Source organism: Heteronotia binoei, chromosome 14, assembly GCF_032191835.1.
Source record: "Heteronotia binoei isolate CCM8104 ecotype False Entrance Well chromosome 14, APGP_CSIRO_Hbin_v1, whole genome shotgun sequence".
NCBI classification, from domain to species: Eukaryota; Metazoa; Chordata; class Lepidosauria; order Squamata; family Gekkonidae; genus Heteronotia; species Heteronotia binoei.
This window is the reverse complement of record NC_083236.1, coordinates 64,734,855-64,756,501: the sequence shown is the minus strand read 5'-3', so window position 1 is coordinate 64,756,501 and position 21,647 is coordinate 64,734,855. Positions and strand designations below refer to the sequence as shown.

Sequence of the window (21,647 nt, the reverse complement as noted above, 5' to 3'; positions counted from 1 at the left end):
CTTTTATGTTCTTATGAATCAGGGGCTGTTCTCTGACCCTGCTCCCCTCCCTGCCCGTTCTCGTGCCAACCCCTTCACTTAGCATCTTTCTCGTCCCCATTCAGTTTTCTCTCTCCCCCTTCCTGCCCCTTTGGCTCCCATCTGCTTCCCGCTGCTTTACCTGCTTTCCTAGGTATGTTACTTGGGCCGGATTCCAGAAAGCCAATCGCATTAGTGCTTTTCTGTATTTTATTTTCTTCGTTTAGCCCACCTCTCGCCCCAATGTGGCTTACCTCATTCTCCTCACCTCTATTTTATCTCCACAATATAAAAAGTGGGTTAGTCCGAGAGTGTGTGACTGTAGTAATCTGTTGGCATTTAAAAAAAAAAAAAAAAAACCCTGTTAAGCTTTAAGATGCTATAAGACGTTTGGTTTTCATCGACTGGGATTGGGGAGTAAACCTTGCAGAATACATATGAATAGGTTCAGGCTGGGGTTTTCTCATCAACCTGCCTTCACTTCAGTGGTTTTCCCTTCTCCTGCACCCTCTTTCCATCTTTCATGTATTTTAATCCGTACTTCCAAGTAACGTGCATAGGATTGCAGCCTTTAGGTAAATACTAGCGCCCTGCTCAAAGACCTCTGTCTCCCGGGTGCTTACTTTTACAGAGGTAGTCATATGAACATATGAAGCTGCCTTATCCTGAATCAGATCCTGGGTCCATCAAAGTCAGTATTGTCTACTCATACTGGCAGCGGCTCTCCAGGGCCTATATGCCTAGACCCTTTATAGTTGGAGATGCATGCTGTTAGTTTGTAAAGTGGATTGAACCTGGGATCTTCTGCTCATCAAGCAGATTCTCTACCACTGAGCCACCGTCCCTCCCTTAGTCACCTCTGTTTGAACTGTTCCTGTACAAATTGAAGTGGAGACTGACAGGAATAAATGCTCCTTCTCGCAAATCGTCATCATCCTCTGATTTTAGAAAACTAGCAAGTCAGAAAAGAAGGATCCTAGCCTTGCCTTCTTCCTGAAATAGTGATTTCTGTGTGTGCTGGGAATAATAATAAAAATTATTATTATTCCATGAGTAGTCTACATAGTATTCCACGAGTAATCTACATAGCCGGCCCCTCTGCAAATGCGTTGAACCTGTACAGCTTCTAGAACAGGGTTGGCCAAACTTGCTTGATGTAAGAGCTACATAGAATAAACATCAGATGTCCGAGAGGGACGGTGGCTCAGTGGTAGAGCATCTGCTTGGGAAGCAGAAGGTCCCAGGTTCAATCCCCGGAGTCTCCACAAAAAGGGTCCAGGCAAATAGGTGTGAAAAACCTCCGCTTGAGACCCTGGAGAGCCGCTGCCAGTCTGAGAAGACAAGACTGACTTTGATGGACCAAGTGTCTGATTCAGTAGAAGGCAGCTTCATATGTTCATATGAGAGTGGAAGGGAAGGAAGGAAGGCAAATAGATGAGGGAGGGAGAGGTGGAAAGAAAGCAACTTTAAATTTAAATGCATTCTCCAAGCCACTGGTTGGCTTCTTGGAGAATTGGCTTAAAGTGGTGGGGGCCGCACAATGTTTGTGAAAGAGCCGCACAATGTTTGTGAAAGAGCCACATGTGGCTCCCGAGCCACAATTCGGCCACCCGTGTTCTAGGACGTGCTTTTCCTACCCTGCTGCAGACCTTGTGCTCACTCCAGTATAATATAATCCCAAGATTTAACTTTCCACTTTGGGACTGGGGTTGGAACTCATTATTTCCCTGATTTTTTAGGTGGTGTCACAGTTTTTTAGGCGTCCCAGTGATTGTGAGAAGAGCCAGAGCTTTGCACGCTCTTGTGTGCCTCGGACCCAGGTTGGAAGAATGCTGGGTTTAATCAATGCCTCGTCTGGGACAATTTGCCTTTTGGTCTGATGTGTCTGTACAAAAATCATTTCATTTATAGCCACTTTGTCAAGGGGGGGGGCATTCCCAATGCTGAGCCAGGAACTGATGCTCTTGTTGGCTGCTTTCTTTTCTAGCAGAGAAACAAAAGTACATAGTCATTGATTTCATTCCTTCGTCTCTGTTTAAGAAAGACTACTCTGGAAACCGCTTCAGGATGACTCAGAGGTTTGCTCCATCCCCTCTCTTGGGCAGCAATTCTCTTGAATATTTTGCTTGGAAAGACCATGCTCTCTCCTCTTATTCCTACCCTCACCCATTGTCTTCATTTTGGCCACTGTGTGGCACAGAGTGTTGGACTGGATGGGCCATTAGCATAAGAACATAAGAGAAGCCATGTTGGATCAGGCCAATGGCCCATCCAGTCCAACACTCTGTGTCACACAGTGGCCAAAAAAGAAAGGAGGTTCACAAATGGAGCTAGAAGCCCTTCCACTTTGCCCCCCCCCCCCCCAAGCACCGAGAATACAGAGCATCACTGCCCCAGACAGTTCCAATAATATACTGTGGCTAATAGCCGCTGATGGACCTCTGCTCCATGTTTTTATCCAAACCCCTCTTGAAGCTGGCTATGCTTGTAGCTGCCACCACCTCCAGTGGCAGTGAATTCCACATGTTAATCACCTTTTGGGTGAAGAAGGACTTCCTTTTATCCGTTCTAACCCGACTGCTCAGCGATTTCATTGAACGCCCACGAGTTCTTGTATTGTGAGAAAGGGAGAAAAGTACTTGTTGGCCTGATCCAACATGGCTTCTCTTATGTTCTTATGTTCCTGTGAACCCGTGGCTATTTGCTGGCCCTGCTTCCTTTTTCTGGCATTCTCCCTCTCACCCAAAACTAGCTAATTAATGTATCTTGGCCATCCGTAGCCCAAAGAGCATCCCGCTTGCCTCGACCAGGGCCAGAGTTTCTTCAGCCCTGGCCCCAGCCTGGTGGAATCAGGTCCCCATGGAGATTCGGGCCATTCCGGATTTGCTACCATCCCGTAGGGCCTGCAAGACACAGCTATTGTGCCAGGCTGCTCTCCTGTACAATGGCTTATCAATTTACCATCTCGAGTATTATATTTTGGGCTGATATCTTATGTTTTAATCTGCAGTATGTGCCCATGTCTCCTATGTTGCATTTTATCTTCTTGTGCTTGTTTTGATTGTTGTATTTGTTTTATCGTTGGGTTTTAACTGTTGTTTATTATGTCTGTAATCCACCTGCGCCCGCTATGGGAAAGGGCGGAATATAAATCGACTAAAATAAACTAAATAAATAAATTTGAAATTAGTTAGATATTCATAATCCAGTTTTCTCCACGGTGGGGACCCAAAGCAGTGTACAGCATCTTTCTCCATTTTATCTTCAAAATTCCAGCCCTGCGAGGTAGGTTAAGCTGAGTGACTAGCCCAAGGTTACCCAGCACGCTTCTGTGGCACGAGTGGGGATTTGAACCTGGTTCTTCCGGGTTGTTAGAGTCTGCATCTCTTTGTCACTCTCGCCAGTGCACTACACTGTTTGTAGAATAAGGAGGAACTGAAAGCGGGTGTTGAAAATAAAGTTTAGAGAAGGAAGGACTTTGCGCAAACATGATCCTGTATGGTCTGCATATGTTACACTTGTTTCAGAAAGATAAACATTTCAGCTGGTAGTCTTGATTGTTGAGAAAGTCTGAAAACATTAAGGTAAGGCAGCTTCAAGAGGGGATTGGATAAACATATGGACCAGAAGTCCATCAGTGGCTATTAGCCACAGCGTATTGTTGGAACTCTCTGCCTGGGGCAGTGATGTTCTGTATTCTTGGTGCTTGGGGGGTGCACAGTGGGAGGGCTTCTGGTGTCCTGGCCCCACTGATGGACCTCCTGATGGACCTGGGTATTTTTTGGTCACTGTGTGACACAGTGTGTTGGACTGGATGGGCCACTGGTCTGATCCAACATGGCTTCTCTAATGTTCTTATGTCTGGGGCAGTGATGCTCTGCATTCTTGGTGCTTGGGGGTGCACAGTGGGAGGGCTTCTGGTGTCCTGGCCCCACTGATGGACCTCCTGATGGTGCCTGGTTTTTTTTGGCCACTGTGTGACACAGAGTGTTGGACTGGAAGGGCCATTGGCCTGATCCAGCGGTCCCCAACCTTTTTGGCACCAGGGACCGGTTTTGTGGAAGACAATTTTTCCACGGTCCGGGAGGGGGCGGTGTGGGGCATGATTTTGGGATTATACAATTGTGCACTTTGGTGTGGTTTTGGCATGGTGGTTAAGTGTGTAGACTCTTATCTGGGATAACTAGGTTTGATTTCTCTCTCAGTTTGCAGTTGCTGGAATGGCCTTGGGTCAGCCATAGCTATCACAGAGCTTGTCCTTGAAAGGGCAGCTGCTGTGAGAGCTTTCTCAGCCTCATCCACCTCCAAGGGTGTGTGTTGTGGGGGAGGAAGATAAAGGAGATTATGAGCCACTGTGACATTCGGAGTGGAAGGCAGGATATAAATCCAATGTCATCGTCTTATTACTACATTGCAATATATAATGAAATAATTATACAACTCACAGCCCGGTTGCTAACAGGCCATCGACCGGTACTGGTCCATGGCCCACGGGTTGGGGACCCCTGGCCTGATCCAACATAACTTCTCTTATGTTTTGACTGACATATGAATTTTGAACAAATTCATGAACATGAACATGAATTTTGAACATGAACAAGTTTGACTGACATATGAATTTACTACGTATACATCCTGATTTTATCCTCACAACACCGCTGTGAGGTAGGTGAGATTGAGAGAGTGTGACTGGCCTAGGTCACCCAGTGAGCTTCCCTGACAGAGCCAGCATTTGAACCTGGGTGTCCCACGTCCTAGTATGACCAGGGGTGGAATTCTAGCAGGAGCTCCTTTGCATATTAGGCCACACACCTCTGATGTAGCCAGTCCTCCTGGAGCTTACAAAAAAGAGCCTTGTAAGCTCTCAGAGGATTGGCTACATCAGGGAGGGGGTGAGGCCTAATATGCAAAGGAGCTCCTGCTAGAATTCCACCCCTGAGTATGACACTGCACTGGATCCTGAACATAGGTGCCTGGGGAGTTCGTCAGAGAGTGTATAGACTTGAGAAATGTTCTCATTACCGTCGCGGAGTTGAAAATTGGCTCCGTGGAACAGTCTCTGCTTGGCGTGCAGAGTTCAATCCCTGGTATCATCAGTTAAAAGGCAGTAGGCGATTTGAATGACCTCCAATGGAGACCCCACAGAGCTGCTGCCAGTCTAACTAGGCCAGGGGTGTCAAACATGTGGCCCGGGGGCCAAATCAGGCCCCCGGAGGGCTCCTATCAGGCCTGTGAGCAACTCACTGTTGTCTGCTTCTTTCTCCCTCTTTTGCTTCCTTCTGCATCACAGCTTGCTTTGCCGGGCTTGCTCAGTCGCACAGAAGCTACAGAGCAAAGCTCCTCCCTTGAGGCGGAAGTGGGGGAAGGAGAACCAACTTTGCCAGGCTCTCTCAGTCTCACAGCAGAGCTACTGTACCAAGCCCCTATTCCTTCTGTTGAGTGAGGCTCAACAAGCCAGTGACGTGGATTAGGCCGAGTGTGTGTGCCTGTGTCCTTTATAAAGTTTTTATCTCCCCTACCCGGCATTGCATTTTGTGACACACATGGCCCGGTCCAACAAGGTCAAGATCCAGGCCTCATAACAAATGAGTTTGACACCGCTGGACTAGACAGTGTGGACCATGATCATCCGGGGTCTGATTCGGTATAAGGCAGTGTCTTGCGTGGGTGTCCAGCCAGTCTAAACTGTGGCCACAAGGTTGTGTTATTTTGCTCTCTGCAGATCCTTCACATCAGATTGATGTATTCTGCAATCCATCAGCAGATGCACTGCAAGAATTTGTCTGCAGCTCAAACAGTTCCCGTTGGCTGAAGCAAATCAGTCATGAACTGCAGGGAGGAGACTTAAAGCCCCTGAAGACAGCTGGTCAGCCTTGCCCAGTAAGGGGGGGGGGGAGTTCCTCCTCTTAAAAATATGCAGTAAGTCCACACACTCGAGAAACTCTTTCAGCTGCTGCTTATCTGTCCACTTCAGGTTTTTAATGATTTTTTTCCCCAGATCATACGGATTGGTTGTTGACAGTTGAGTATTGCAGCTGAAGGAAGAGAACAGCAAATTCTTTCCAAGTTTCATTAAGACAGTAAGCTGCAGAATATGAGATGTTGTGAGTTGCAGGTAGGAGTAGCGTGTCATGCCATGCGATGCGCCCCAGTTCATAGGGTGCCTCTTCATTCCTGGTTTGCCTTGACAAATCATGGTTTTATTGCTCTTTTTCTGTAGCTTGGGAGTATCTGTGGGCAGTGCTAGGGAATCCAGGCCATTGCCTTCGGATCACAGTTTCAGATCATGGTTCGACCGACCCCGGTATGTATAGATAACGGTGTGGCCTGCATCACCAACCAACAGTAGTTAGCTTAGTTCAGGGGTGGCCAAACTGTGATTTGGTGGCCACTTGTGGCTCTTCCACACATATTATGTGGCTCTTGCCCCATCGGCCAGCTTGGAAAAGGCATTTGTCTCTTTAAATCACTTCTCCAGCCAAGGCAGCTGGCAGCTTGGAGAATGCATTTAAAGTTAAAGTTGCTTGCTTTCCACCTCTCCCTCCCTCCTCCATCTATTTTCCTTCCTTCCTTCCTTCCTTCCTTCCTTCCTTCCTTCCTTCCTTCCTTCCTTCCTTCCTTCCTTCCTTCCCTCCCTCAAACATCTGATGTTTATTTTGTGTGGCTCTTACGTTAACCAAGTTTGGCCACCCCTGTGCCAGAACAAAAAATCTTACTTGCATAAGATGAAAAGGAGATGAGAAGAGCTAATGGTGGCATAACGCTTTTTGAAGCGTTTTTCCTTCAGGATCGCCCGGGATATTTGGTTGCAGAAAATCCATCCCTAGCTGTCATAGAGCAACTGTGACCTTGAGAGCGGCCTACGTGGAATACATAATCAAGAGGGGGTTAATTGGGCGCTCGGAGGTAGATGGGGCCGGGTGCAGCTGCTGTTGCCACAGAAGAGCCTTTCCTGGAACAGAGAATAATGAAATAATGCAACTGGCTTCCTTATGTGAGATGAGATGCTGACTTGTTACTTAGCTGAGACAGTGTTTGAAGAGGATTTAAAAAAAAACAACTATAGCAGCCTTGCTTGCGCTGAAAATGTCAGAAGGGCCCATATCCAGAGCCTTCTGTGAATGCAGCTTCTTTTGTGTCCAAGTGCGACGGCCATAATGAATTTTCCCTGGTTACATCTGCTGTCACAGGATCATGTACGAGTTCTCTGGAGGCGCTAGAAGTTGTGGCGTTACTCCCAAGAGTCTCCTCCAGTTGTCGTCTCACCCTGGCCAAGTCTTACTGTCCTTGTAATGATCATAGATCGGGGGTGGCCAAACGCAGAATAAATGTCCAGTGTTTGAGAGCCGCAGGAAGTGAACGTCAGATGTTTGAGAGCTGTAAATAGAGGGGGAGAGGTTGAAAGAAAGCAACTTCAAATGCATCCTCCAAGCTTCCAGCTGTCTTGGCTTAGAGAAGCGATTTAAAGACGAGAAACGCCGTCTCCAAGGTGATGGGGCCCCCAAGAGCCGCACAATATGCACGAAAGAGCCAGATGTGGCTCCCGAGCCGCAGTTTGGCCATCCCTGTCATAGATCAAGATGTGTTAGTCTGGCTAATAATAATAAACTAGATTAAAGACTGTGTGGAGCAGTAGAAGAGACCCAGAGTCCACTAGCACCTTAATGACTTTAACAAAATTTGTGGCAGGGTAGGAGCTTTTGCCAGCCGGCTCATACCCTGCCATGAATTTGGTTGGTCTTTAAGGTGCAGCTGGGCTCTTGCTCTTTTCTGCTTGCGACGATCAGTAGAAGGTGACTATTCGATCTGAAGGTTCAGCAAGGACGTTGTGTTTAATGTGTTATCAGTGGTTCTGGTTTGTTGCCAGCTACGGTTAAGATCCCAAACATGCACAAGAGCATGCGCAATTATTTATGTTATCTGTTTACATCATTTATAGGCCAAGGTGGATTCCACAGTGTTCAGCCAATGCACTCAATAGGATGAGACAACTAGTGTACGGACTCTTCTCTGGGAGAACCAGGTTTGATTCCCCGTTCCTCCACATGCAACTGCTGGAGTGACCTTGGGTCAGTCAGAACTCTCTCAGATCTGATCTGCTCAAGACCAGTTCTCAAAAGAGCTCTTTCAGCCACCACCTACCTTACGGGGAGCGTCCCCTCTAAATTGAGATAGCGTGAGCTAGCTCACAGTTTCTTAGCCTCCAGCTCACCCATTTTTGTCTTAGCTCATGAAGGAGGACCTCAGAGCACACTAATTTATGCAGCAGCTCACAACTTCAATGCCAGTAGCTCACAAAGTAGAATTTTTGCTCACAAGACTCTGAAGCTTAGAGGGAACGTTGCTTACAGGATGTCTGTTGTGAGGAGGGGGAGGGAAAGGAAAATGTAAACTATTCTGAGTGAAGGGTAAGGTATAAATCCAATCTCCTCCTTCTCCTGCTCCTCGAGAGCCAGTTTGGTGTAGTGGTTAAGTGTGCGGACTCTTATCTGGGAGAACCGGGTTTGATTCCCCACTCCTCCACTTGCAGCTGCTGGGATGGACTTGGGTCAGCCGTAGCTCTCGCAGGAGTTGTCCTTGAAAGGGCAACTGCTGTGAGAGCCCTCTCAGCCCCACTCACCTCACAGGGTGAGGAAGATAAAGAAGATTGTGAGCAGCTCTGAGACTCGGAGTGGAAGGCTGGATATAAATCCAATATCATCATTGTCGTCATCGTCATCTCCTCCTCCTCGTGCTGCTGCTGACTGGGATGGCAGAAGTCAGAAGTAAAGCTGAACAAAACTCGAACACAGCCAGTTAAACAAGCAGTAAACGGTATTATATAAGCAGAAATACACTGACAGTAGAAGGTAGAAATGCAGCAAGGACAAGAGAATGAATCCAAGCGTCTCCAGCAAAAGCTGCTTGGCTGGCTGGCTGGCACCTTGCAACCTGAGAGAGGCTGGAGAGATGGAAAATCTGGCTTAACCCTTTCTTTGATGCAGATAGTTTCGGAGGGTAGCCATGTAGGTATGCAGTAAAACTGTTAGGTTCAAGTCCAGTAGCACCAGGGGTGGAATTCTAGCAGGAGCTCCTTTGCATATTAGGCCACACACCCTCTGATGTAGCCAATCCTTCAAGAGCTTACGAGGCTGCATCGGGGGGAGTGGCCTAATATGCAAAGGAGCTCCTGCTAGAATTCCACCCCTGAGTAGCACCTTAAGAAACTGACAAATTTATGCCCTGAAACTCTTGTTGGTATCTTATGGCACTGCAGGATTGTTTCGATGCAGTTGCGATGCATCATGCCGGTTAATACAAACCCGTGGTTTTAAATCCTCCCCAGGGTTCTGCTGTTTGGGCAAATGTTTAACCGAGGCTGAGAAAGCATGCTGTGGTTGTGTCATTTGGCTGTTAGCTTAGGTTTCTCCGTGGTTCAAGCAAGGGTTGGAAGTTAGTGTCTGGCACCTCAAACTTCAGTGGAGATACGGCTTTCTGTGTCTGTCAAAGTCTGCTTAGGATTGCGCTAGAAGAGAATAGGAACTCCCAGTAAAGTCTAAGTATTTTTTTTATTGTAGCCGTAGGCCATAACGACCCACAAAACCCCCAAAGTATACAGTTTGCTTCTAAAAGTTAAAACATATTTAAAAAATACATATCAAAATACAGTACTATGAGCAAGATTCAAAGCATATATGATAAAACTGCATGACAGAATGAGGCTATAACTTGGCCAAAATTCTTGTATGGGGGTCTGTAATTATCTTCTTTCTTATTGCTAAAAAGAGGAAAGTGGCCACCTTAAGGGGTAACATCTGGAATGGCATCAGCCAATAACTCCCAGTAATATCTGAGTCTAGGCCAGGGGTGGCCAAACTTGCTTAAAGTAGGAGCCACACAGAAAATAAATGTCAGATGTCTGAGAGCCTCAAGACATGAACAGCAGATGTTTGAGAGCTGCAAGACAGGGAGGGAGGGAAGAAGGAAGGAGGGAGGGAGAGGGAGGTGGAAAGAAAGCAACTTTAACTTTAAATGCATTCTCCAAGCCAGCCAACAGGGCAGTGGAGGCTTTGAGAGCCGCAATTTGGCCACCCCTGGTCTAGGCATTTGCTTCTCCCTTCTGCATAGTGTCTGATTTTACATTCTAAGCCAACCTTGTATCCCTATAAGGTAGAAAGGCTGCTAATAAATAAATGAATACTAATAACCTGTGCAGAAATTTGCATTGAAATTAGCAATTTTGCTTCGCTCTTTCCCTAGGCGGCGAAGCGGAGTTATATAACATGTTTGTTGTTAATGTGCTCAGTCTGTTACCCTTTTAATTTTGCTTAGAATCTGGGAGGGAAAAGTCGGATCAGTGTTTTGAGTATTGCGCGTACGGATGTGCAGTTGTTTTTCAGGTGGAAGGAAGGGCCAAAGTAGCATCTGCTTTTTTGGTTCAGAGGCCTCTTCATATTGTCTGATCTGTATTCTGGCAAAAGGAAATGTGACAGATCTTATACGCTCTCATGACTTGGCACACTTATCAGCGAGTAAGCCCCACGAAACTCGATGGGACTTCTCTCCGAGTAAACCAGCTTATGTTGCATGAGGTTTGAGGTGCAAGCTTTTAAATCAGTAATAATATAGACACTTTGGTCTGAGGAACAGCGAGAGAGAGCAGTTTTAAGCCTTCTTTAGGTATCTGGTTGTGAGCTTTAAGGGTAACATAAAGGGACTAAAGCTGCAAATTAGAAACCAATAAACGCATTAGAGATGCAGGCACAGTGGTTTGCATTTTGTTCTCTTAAACGCAGAGGGTTGGATCTTCTGTTTGCAAAAATCTTCTGCTCACAGAACGTCTTGTTTTATGCTGGTGTTGTGTGCCGCAAAGCAAGAGGAAATTTGCAGGTTCTTCCGCTTGCGCCGGAGGAAAACATGGAAGCATGTAGAATTCATCTCTCGTGCTTTGTGGAGGAGCATGCTCATCTGTTTTCCTTCCACTCACAGTTCTTTGGATCCAGTTCAGCAAGTGGGATCCAAAAGGCTGCTTTAGGGAATCATCCAAATAGGCAGCCGTGTCACTCTGAAGTAGTAGAACAAAATAGGAGTCGATTGCACCTTTAAGAACAACTTCGTTTTATTCGGAACGTAAGCTTTCATGTGCATGCACACTTCTTCAGATGTGGAATGAGGTACAGTAAGCAGAGCCACATATAGCTGGTGGGGTTTGGAATGCAAAGTGGCACAAAGTTAAAATCCAATAGCAGAATAGTAAAATTAACAAATTCAGAAAACCTTCGATCTGGGTTGCACTTGCGTTGGAAACCATAAAATAGTAACATGTCAGAATGCCACTTTGCATTCCAAACCCCACCAGCTATATGTGGCTCTGCTTAATGTACCTCATTCCTTGCCTGAAGAAGTGTGCATGCACACGAAAGCTTACGTTCTGAATAAAACTAAGTTGGTCTTAAAGGTGCAATCGACTCCTATTTTGTTTTAGGGAATCATGTATATCAGCGGTCCTCAACCTTTTTGGCACTAGGGACCAGTTTTGTGGAAGTTAATTTTTCCACGGACTGCGGGGGAGGGCGCAGTGGTTTCAGGATGACACAATTGTGCACTTTATCTCTATTAGTTTGGTGTAGTGGTTAAGAGTGCAGACTCTTATCTGGGAGAACTGAGTTTGATTCCCTACTCCTCCACTTGTAGCTGCTAGAATGGCCATGGGTCAGCCATAGCTCTCATAGGAGTTGTCCTTGAAAGGGCAGTTTCTGTCAGAGCTCTCTCAGCCCCACCTGCCTCACAGAGTGTCTGTTGTAGAGGAGGAAGATAAAGGAGATTGTGAGCCACTCTGAGATTCAGAGTGGAGGGCGGGATGTCTTCTTCTTCCTCTTACATTGTAATATATAATGAAATAATCATACAACTCACGGCTCAGTCGCTAACAGACCATGGACCGGGACCGGTCCACGAACTGGGACCGGTCCACGGACCGGGGGTTTGGGACCTCTGATGTATGTCACCACTGTGTTGTAATGCTCCCCATCCAGTGTCACAACTTGCTTATTGAACTTTTCTGTTTCTCTAGCATAGAGTCTCCAGCATGGTACCTGCGTTTCCTGGCACCTGCTTGCTTCTTGAGTCTTGTGGATAAAACACAGAGGAGGTCGAACAGAGCACAGAGGGGGGAACCAAGGTTGCTGGGTTGCTCCCTGGCTGACTAGCAAAGAGCCAGTTTGGTGTAGTGGTTAAGTGTGCGGTCTCTTATCTGGGAGAACCGGGTTTGATTCCCCACTCCTCCACGTGCACCTGCTGGGATGGCCTTGGGTCAGCCAGAGCTGTGGCAGAGGTTGTCCTTGAACGGGCAGCTGCTGTGCGAGCCCTCTCCAGCCCCACGCACCACACAGGGTGTCTGTTGTGGGGGAGAAAAGGAAAGGAGATTGTGAGCCGCTCTGAGACTCTTCGGAGTGAAAGGTGGGATATAAATCCAATATCATCTTCTTCAGTCAGGCCGTTCAGAAGACATTGGAAGAAGAAGAAGAAGAAGAAGAAGAAGAAGAAGAAGAAGAAGAAGAAGAAGAAGAAGAAGAAGAAGAAGAAGAAGAAGAAGAAGAAGAAGAAGAAGAAGAAGACGACGACATTGGATTTATATTCCGCCCTCCACTCAAGAGTCTCAGAGCGGCTCACAATCTCCTTTATCTCCCTCCCCCACAACAGACACCCTGTGAGGTGGGTGGGGCTGAGAGGACTCTCACAGCAGCTGCCCTTTCAAGGACAACCTCTGCCAGAGCTATGGCTGACCCAAGGCCATGCCAGCAGATGCAAGTGGAGGAGTGGCGAATCAAACCTGGTTCTCCCAGATAAGAGTCCACACACTTAACCACTACACCAAACTGGACAAAACAATACACCTAACTCACACCCACACACCCTCATGTCACCATAAATGCAGGTTATCTTATGTCTTTGGGCTTGGAAAATAAAACAGAAGTCTAGTTGCACCTTAAAGACAAAGCACATTTGTTCTAGCAAGAGTTTCCACGAGCCGGAACTTGTTTCTTCAGAGCTAGGAGAACTCTTTGTGTGGGGAAACCCCCCCCCCTTTTTTTGTGGAAACTAGAATGCACTCCTGCAAAGAGTCAATTCTGCCCCTGTGGCAGCTAATCTGTGTTGGCCCCTGCTACCCATTCTCAGGATTCCAAAAAGGCCCATAGTATCAATCAGGCCATAATAAATACAGGGATCCCTATGTCTTTGGGCTTGGAAAATAGAGATTTAGTTGCATGCTAAAGACCAGGGGTGGCCAACGGTAGCTCTCTGGATGTTTTTTTGCCTACAACTCCCATCGGCCCCAGCCATTGGCCATGCTGGCTGGGGCCAATGGGAGTTGTAGGCAAAAAAACATCTGGAGAGCTACCGTTGGCCACCCCTGCTAAAGACTAAGAGCATTTGTTCCAGCTTGAGTTTTTGGGAGGCAGAACTGAAAGCTTGGAGAACTCTCTCTGTGGCCATGCGGGAAATACCTGCCCCTCACCTTTCTTTGGAAACTGGAATGTACCACTGCAAAGAGCTAATCCTGTCCCTATACAGAAAGAGATGGCTATAGAGAAAGTGATATTGTAACAAAAGGGGGGGGGGAACTGTATAAAAGTAACAACTGTTGATACAGGTCTTGGCTTGCTACTCTATATTTTGAAACAAAACAATTTATTATCAATATTATTGGCAGAAAAACACGACACACTAGATGCCGGATTTTAGCAACATTGGCAAAATTACAATAGAAGGTTGATGTTACAGTAGTAGCAGTGGCTGGCCTAGGCAACTATCCATTTCATTCGCCTTCTTCAGGCTGCAGTGCAGTCGGTAAAGCCTTGAATTCAATAATGGAATGCTCAATATTTCCTTCAAATTTATATTTAGACACTTTCCAGCTTTTACAATTGTTGTATAGACGGTTGCAGTTGGACCCTCAGAGATCCAACAGTCTTCCATTAGGGGTTACACTTTGACAGATTCAAAATGTCTCTGTGCTAAGCATTGGGGATTCCATTACCGAACTCAAGGCTTTACCTCGTGTACTGCAGCCTGAAGAAGGCGAATGAAATGGATAGTTGCGTAGGTTATCCATTGCTGCTGCAGTCGCTGTAACATCAACCTTCTATTGTAATTTTGCCAGTGTTGTTAAAATCTGGCATCTAGTGTGTCGTGTCTGTCAGTAATATTGACAATAAATTGTTTGTTTCAAAATATAGAGTAGCAAGCCAAGACTTGGATCAACAGTTGTTACTTTTATACAGCCCCCCCCCCCTTTTGTTACAGTTCTGTCCCTATGGCAGGTAATTTGTGGTAGCCTCTGCTGTCCTTTCTCAGGATCCTAAAAGAGAGCCAGTTTGATGTAATGTTAAGTGTGCGGACTCTTATCTGAGAGAACCAGGTTTGATTCCCCACTCCTCCACTTGTACCTCCTGGAATGGCCTTGGGACAGCCATAGATCTGTCTGAGGTTGTCCTTGAAAAGGCAGCTGCTGTAAGAGCCTGCTAAGCCCCACCTCCCTCACAGGGTGTCTGTTGTTGGGGAGGAAGATAAAGGAGATGGTGAGCCGCGCTGAGATTCGGAGTGGAGGGCGGGATATAAATCCAATTTCTTCTTCTTTTTAAAAGTGCCAGTGGCATCAATGAAGTTAGTGTTCCTGCTCTAGCAGTTTGGGAAGCACAAAGCTTTTGTGCAGGCACAACTCAATGAGGCAGGGTGGCTTCTAGCCGCTAACATTTGTGTTTCCCAGATGCAGAATTGCTCTTGGGAGAGAGGAGCATGGAGGAAAAGGAGGCTGACAGCCGGACAACAGATGGGGAGGGCAAATGGTTTGAGCCTCAGATTTCATGAAGCAGTTGGCAGCAAGTAACTCATAACACCAAGAGCAATCAGGAAAATGAAGAGGCCCCTCAGTCTGTTCTTCTAGAGGTTCAACCTTTCAGAGGAGGACAGTTGACATTTGCGTTCTGTCAGTGAACCGGAGGCCGGAACCGAAGCCATCACAAAATCAAGCCCACGTTTTCGTGTTCTGAAGATGTGCTGTGCTTTCATCCCAAACGATGACTCGCCGGCCATTATCTCTCACGGTCGTGGCTAACGTGTCCCTTTGTTCCGTCTCTGCAGGTTACATCCACTATGCAGGCTACATCGGCTATGACAGCGTGCATCGCGGAAGCCCAAAGGAAAGGCGGGATGTCAGAGTAGCGCTCTCAGTCCTCATCAGGTATGTGTTGGTTTGAACGCTTGACTCAGGCTAGCCCCTGGAGGCTTGGGGCAGGAAATGCAAATGTTTAAATACCTTTACGCCTCTCTAACGGCGAGTCTTTAACCCGAGGCAAGTTCTTTTCAGGATTACTTGAACAAATCAGCAGATGAAGGTGGCAGGAGGGGAGGGCGGGGGGGGGGGGGGAATGCCCTTGAACAAGTCTCAGCAGAACACCTGAAAACGTCCCAGTAGGGAGGCCCTGCTGTAAGCAAGCAGCTTGTGCGCAGCCGCTCAGCGCATGAACTGTGCCGCTCCACAGCACTGGCAGCCTGACCGACACCAGTATACGGATCTGTAAAAGCGCTAAAGAACGCCTAGTAACAACCATGACTGTAGCGCCAAAACAACAACTAGTAACGTCAACGCGCATCTTTACGGAGAGCACCTAGCTGGAAGAGCAAGTCGGCACACTTAAGAACATAGCGCCTGAAATGAAATGTCAGTTTCTATGTTTTAAATTGTTTTTACTGTTTTTACTGTTTTGATGTTTTGTTGTATGTTTATAGCGGCCCCCGTGGCGCAGAGTGGTAAAGCAGTCGTACTGCAGTACTGTGATCTGAACTCTCTGCTCACGACCTGAGTTCTATCCCAGTGAAAGCTGGTTCAGGTAGCCGGCCCAAGGTTGACTCAGCCTTCAGTCCTTCTGAGGTCAGTCAAAGGAGTACCCAGCTTGCTGGGGGGGGGGGGGGAAGTGTAGAGGACTGGGGAAGGCAATGGCAAACCACCCTGTAAAAAGTCTGCCGTGAAAACAAAGCAACGTCACCCCAGAGTTGCAAGCGACTGGTGCTTGCACAGGGGACCTTTCCTTTCCTGTATGTTTATATTCATGCATGTGCATGACCATTTAAGCTGCCCTGAGCCTGCCTCGGCAGGGAGGGCGGGGCACAAATCGAATTAAATAAATAAATAGATAAAAACCGGCCATCGCTTCTGTGTCATCCCGAAGTGGTGGTCCAGCGGACACTGCTGGATGGGGCTGGCAGGCCCACCCCCTAGCAGCGACAGCTCGGTTGCGCTTTCAGCAACTGCCGTGTTGCAGCCTACCAGCTCTGCGGTTTGTTCGTTTTGAAATCCCATTCCGAAATGGCATGCAGCTTAGGCGGATAAAAGTATAACTGGCGTTCGCTGGACATTTTGTATTATTCGTGGGATCTTGAGTCCTCCCCCACCCCCCCTCCAGCAGTCTTTCTGTACATCTATATTGAATTGTGGTACGTCGAGCTGTTTGTGCCCAAAACGCTTTCAGGCTGCGGCTGCTGCGTCTTACGCCAGCTGAGCGTCTGCCTCTTTTGCATTCTCTCTCTCTCTCCTGCGTATGCACATGTATACACGTGCATACAGTTTCGGAGGGCAGCCTTGTTGGCTTGCGGTTGAAGAGCTAGATTCGAGTCGGGTGGCGCTTTGCAGACCAGCCAGATTTTTCAGGAATGAGCTTTCGAGCTTTAACTCAAAAGCCGATACCTCGGAAATCTTGTTGGTCCCTGCAACTGGACTCGACTCTAGCTTAGAGAGCCAGGTTGGTGTAGTGGTGAAGTGTGCGGACTCTTATCTGGGAGAACCGGGTTTGATTCCCCACTCCTCCACTTGCACCTGCTGGAATGGCCTTGGGTCAGCCATAGCTCTTGCCAGAGTTGTCCTTGAAAGAGCAGCTTCTGGGAGAGTTCTCTCAGCCCCACTCACGTCACAGGGTGTCTGTTGTGGGGGAAGGAGATAAAGGAGATCGTAAGCAGCTCTGAGTCTCTGATTCAGAGAGAAGGGCGGGGTATAAATCTGCAGTCTTCTCCTCCGCCTCCTCACAGAATAAACCACACCTCTCTCACCCCTCATCCCCCTGATCTTGTGAATGAAGTTTTGTATGAAGTAGGTTACAGAAAGCTGCCTATGCTAGTTCATGTTGCTTATTGCTGGGTTGGCTGCGTGGCTGAGACACAGGTTGAGGAACCAGGAAGTTCCTGGTTCAGATCTCTCCTCCTCCTAGGTTTGTGAACTCTGGCTTGAGAAATTCCTGGAGATTTGGGGAATGGAGCCAAGGGAGGGTGGAGTTAGGAGAGGTGAGGGACCTTAGCAGGATGTAATGCCATGCAGCCCACCCTCCGAAGCAACCTCTCCAGGGACAGTTATCTCTGTCGCCTGGAGAACAGTTATAATCAGTGCTCCTTCTAAGCTGTGGAGTCTTGTGAGCAAAACTTCTGCTTTGTGAGCTGCTGCATAGATTAGTTTGCTCTACGACCGTCCTTCCCGAGCTAAGACAAAAATTGTGTGAGCCTGAGGCTAAAAAACTGTGAGCTAGCTCACGCTAACGCAGCTTAGGGGAGGGGTGTCAAACTCATTTGTTATAAGGGCCGGATCTGACATAAAGGAGACCTCGTTGGGACAGACCGTGCTGTGTCGGGCCAGGTAGCAGAGATATAACCTTTTTAAAAGACACAGACAAACGACTAAATTTAAAAAAAAAAAAACAAAACCCTTAAAGCATGCTTAGAACATTAGGACTTATTGGTCTTAAAGCTGCTTTCTTTGTATTTCTCCCATGGGATCCAGAGAACTAGGAAGCTCTGGCTCTTTCCCTCCCTCCCCAAGGGACCAGGAAGGGGAGGAGCCTCAGCCAATGGAGAAAATGGAGGTTTTCCTCTGTAGCTCTTGTGCCATTGAACAAGCCTTGCAAAGCAAGCTGTGGCGCGGAAGAAAGTAAGAGAGATGGAGAAGGAAGCAGACGAGCCAGTTGCTCAGGGGCCTGATAGGAGCCCTCCAGGGGCCTGATTTGGCCCCCGGGCCACATGTTTGACACTCCTGGCTTAGAGGGAACACTGGTTTTTAATTCCAGGAGATCTCCAGGCCCCAACCTGGATGTCGGGAACCTCCATCAGCTCACTAGGCAGCCTTAGGCAGGCTTCTCCCTCTCAACCCCACTCCCATCTGAAGATAACAGTGATGATTGCCTTGTGAGGCCATTGTGAAGCTTACTGGAAAGTATGCAGTGATGGCCACAGCGGTTCAATGGCTTTAAAAGGGGATGAGACGAATGCATGAAGGAGAGCGAGGTCTGTCAGTGCCAACTAGTCCTGGTGATTAAAGGGCAGTCGACCTCTGAATGCCAGTGCATTCCAGTGGAGTGCCAGTGGAGTTTGTGGATTATTAATGGTCATTGCTCCAGTGAAACTTTGCACTTACAAAGGTAATAAAGACGAGATGTTGTTGAGCAGAGGTGGCCAAACTTGCTTAACATAAGAGCCACAGAGAATAAACATCAGATGTCTGAGAGCCGCAAGACGTGAATGTCAGATGTCTGAGAGCCGCAAGACGTGAATGTCAGATGTCTGAGAGCCGCAAGACGTGAATGTCAGATGTCTGAGAGCCGCAAGACGTGAATGTCAGATGTCTGAGAGCCGCAAGACGTGAATGTCAGATGTCTGAGAGCCGCAAGACGTGAATGTCAGATGTCTGAGAGCCGCAAGACGTGAATGTCAGATGTCTGAGAACCACAAGAATGGGCATTCGGCCGGTGCTCCACAGTCTGCACTGGCTGCCCATTGAGTACCAGATCCGCTTCAAGGTTTTAGTTCTAACATTTAAAGCCTTACGCGGCCTGGGACCAACATACTTGTGGGACTGTCTCCTTCCATATACGTCCAGGAGGTTGTTACGTTCGGCCTCCCAACATCTGTTGGCCATACCCGACCCAAGAGATGCCCGCCTCACCTCAACCAGGGCCAGGGCTTTTTCAGTCCTGGCCCTGACCTGGTGGAATCAGCTCCCTATTGAGATCCAGGCCCTACCTGGAGAACCTCTTGTTGAGAGTGAAAGAGGAGAGCACAAAAGTAGGCTTGAAATTCAACATCAAAAAAACCCTAAGATCATGGCATCTGGCCCCATCAAACCTTGCCAAATAGAAGGGGAAGACATGGAAGTCATGACAGACTTCACATTTCTGCGATCCAGGATCACGGCAGATGGTGACTATAGCCATGAAATTAAAAGACGTTTGCTCCTTGGGAGGACAGCTACGGCGAACCTGGGCAGTATAATAAAAAGCAGAGACATCACCCTGCCAACAAAAGTACGTATAGTTAAAGCGATGGTATTCCCAGTAGTAATGTTTGGCTGTGAGAGCTGGACCATAAGGAAGGCCGAGCACAGAAGGACAGATGCTTTTGTGCTGTGGTGCCGGAGAAGACTCTTGAGAGTCCCTTGGACTGCAAGAAGATCCAGTCTGTCCTAAGGGAAGTCAACCCAGACTGTTCCATGGAAGGTCAGATGCTGAAGCTCAAATACTTAGGCCACCAAATGAGAAGGGAGCACTCCCTGGAGAAGACCCTGATGCTGGGAAAGTCAGAAGGCAAAAGAAGAAGAGGATGGCAAAAGATGAGATAGCTGGACAGCGTTACTGATGTAATAAATATGAATTTGAGCAGACTTCGGAGGATGGTAGAAGACAGGAGGGCCTGGCGTGACTTTGTCCATGGGGTCGCAAAGCGTCGGACTCGACTGTGCGACTGAACAACAGGAAAGGACCTGTAAACAGAGCTGTTCCTCCAGGCTTTTAGCTGAGGCTGCGGGCATCTATTCTTGATCAGGTTGGCCTCCCCGGCCAGCACTGTCATCTGCGCTAGGAAATGGAATAAAAACTGCAATCTCTGTGAGATACCATGACGTGAGACGGCTAGGCTGGGTGATATGTGATGACATGGTAATGTGAGTGCTGTTGAGTTGTCTGTTTATAGAATGTTTCTATTGTATTTTATTGTTTTATCATACGTTGTACTCCGCCCTGAGCCCTACGGGGAATGGGTGGAATAGAAATATACTAAAATAAAGAAATGAAATAAGAAAGGTGGGAAGAAAGCAAATAGATAGGAGAGAGGAGGGAGGAAGAGGTGGGAAGAAAGCAACTTCAAAGCCAGCTGGCTTGGCTTGGGGAAGTGATTTAAAGAGACAAGTTCCTTCAGTCAACAGGGCAGTGGGGGCTTCAAGAGCCACACAATATGTGTGAAAGAGCCACAATTCAGCCGCCCCCCGTTGTAGAGGGTGGCCTGTTGTTCGGCTGCCTAAGCACAAGTGTGTGTGATCCTGAGCTGAAGCTCCTGCCGCCACAGTTCATCCTAAGCACGTTTCTCAGGTCAGCACATTTCAGCCTCGAGCGGTGCGTGTGGAATTTGTTTTGTGAAGAGTTTGTACCTGTTTATATTATGCGCTGTTGTGGTTTGTAAGTCTGCATAGGCGTTTGTTCTCTGTCCAAAAACCGTTGATATTCAGCGGTTACTGACCGCATTTCTGACTCCCCTTTCTGAAGTGTAGTCTCATTTCTTGAAGAAGGAACAATCTGAAACCGTCGATATAGAACAGGGGTGTCAAATTCATTTGTTACAAGGGCCAGATCGGACATGAATGAGACCTTGTTGGGCCAGGCTGTATTTGTCGTAAAATGTAATGCCAGGTAGTAGAAATATAAACTTTATAAAGGACACAGACAAACACAAAAATTTATTTTTAAAAAAATACTTAAAATATACTTAAAACGTTAGCACTCGTTGGCCTTAAAGGTGCTTTCTTTTAAAGGTGCTTTCTTTGTACCTCTCCCGTGTGGTCCAAGAAATCCAGGCTCTGAGCTTCAGAAGTTCAGTGCCTCTGAATGTGCAGGTTCCCCTCAGTCACTATGGCTAGTAGCCACCGATTGACTTCTTTTCCATGAATCTGTCTAATCCCCTTTTAAAGCTGCCTTTTCCTGCGGCTGTCACTACATTCTCCGGCAGTGAATCCCACATTTTTATCACTCTCTGGGATTAAACACTGATGATTTACACGCATCTTCAACTGTGTTCCCTAGGGGTAACTTCTCTGTTGCACCAACGCATGGCAGAGTCTTCCAGTGGGATGTATGGGTTGCTTAATGGGTGGAACAGTCGGCCGAAGCCTTTCACGCCGTGGACGTCGATATAACCTAACCGCCCATTTGTCCTCTGTAGCAGGGACAGGATGTTTTTCTCCTTCAGGCAGCGGGCAATCTCCTATGCCTCCCAAGGGCTAGCAACGTCCTTCTCCCATTTCTATCTCAAGCAAGCCCTATATGACAGAATGTACAATTCAAACGTTTCTGAAGGATGCGTCTCAAGGATGCGTCTGAAGGAGGCTTGAGAGTTGCCATATTTCAAGGAAAGGGTATCAAAGCAAGAGTTTCCCCCCTTGTGAAGCTGCTGAGTTGGAGATAATTTGCAATTTGACACTCCTGCGCTTGGCTTCATAAGGGACTTGGAGGGTGTAGCTCACCGCAGAAATTGTTCCTCTTTGTGCATTATTTCATATATATGAATATACAGGGGTCGTTTTGTAGAAAAAAAACAGGTGGTGGAGCTCGTTAGCATAACTC

At 47.4% G+C, this 21,647-nt stretch overlaps 1 protein-coding gene across 1 annotated transcript in view; it reads left to right on the top strand.

The window, feature by feature from the left end:
• The window catches only part of ZDHHC7 (zinc finger DHHC-type palmitoyltransferase 7), a 64,894-nt gene that overhangs the window by 1,641 nt on the left and 41,606 nt on the right, over window positions 1-21,647 (top strand). Inside the window, exon 2 of the mRNA XM_060254376.1 lies at window positions 15,142-15,241. The gene's annotated coding sequence lies outside the window, so the exon portion shown is untranslated. The remainder of the gene's footprint in view (window positions 1-15,141; window positions 15,242-21,647) is intronic.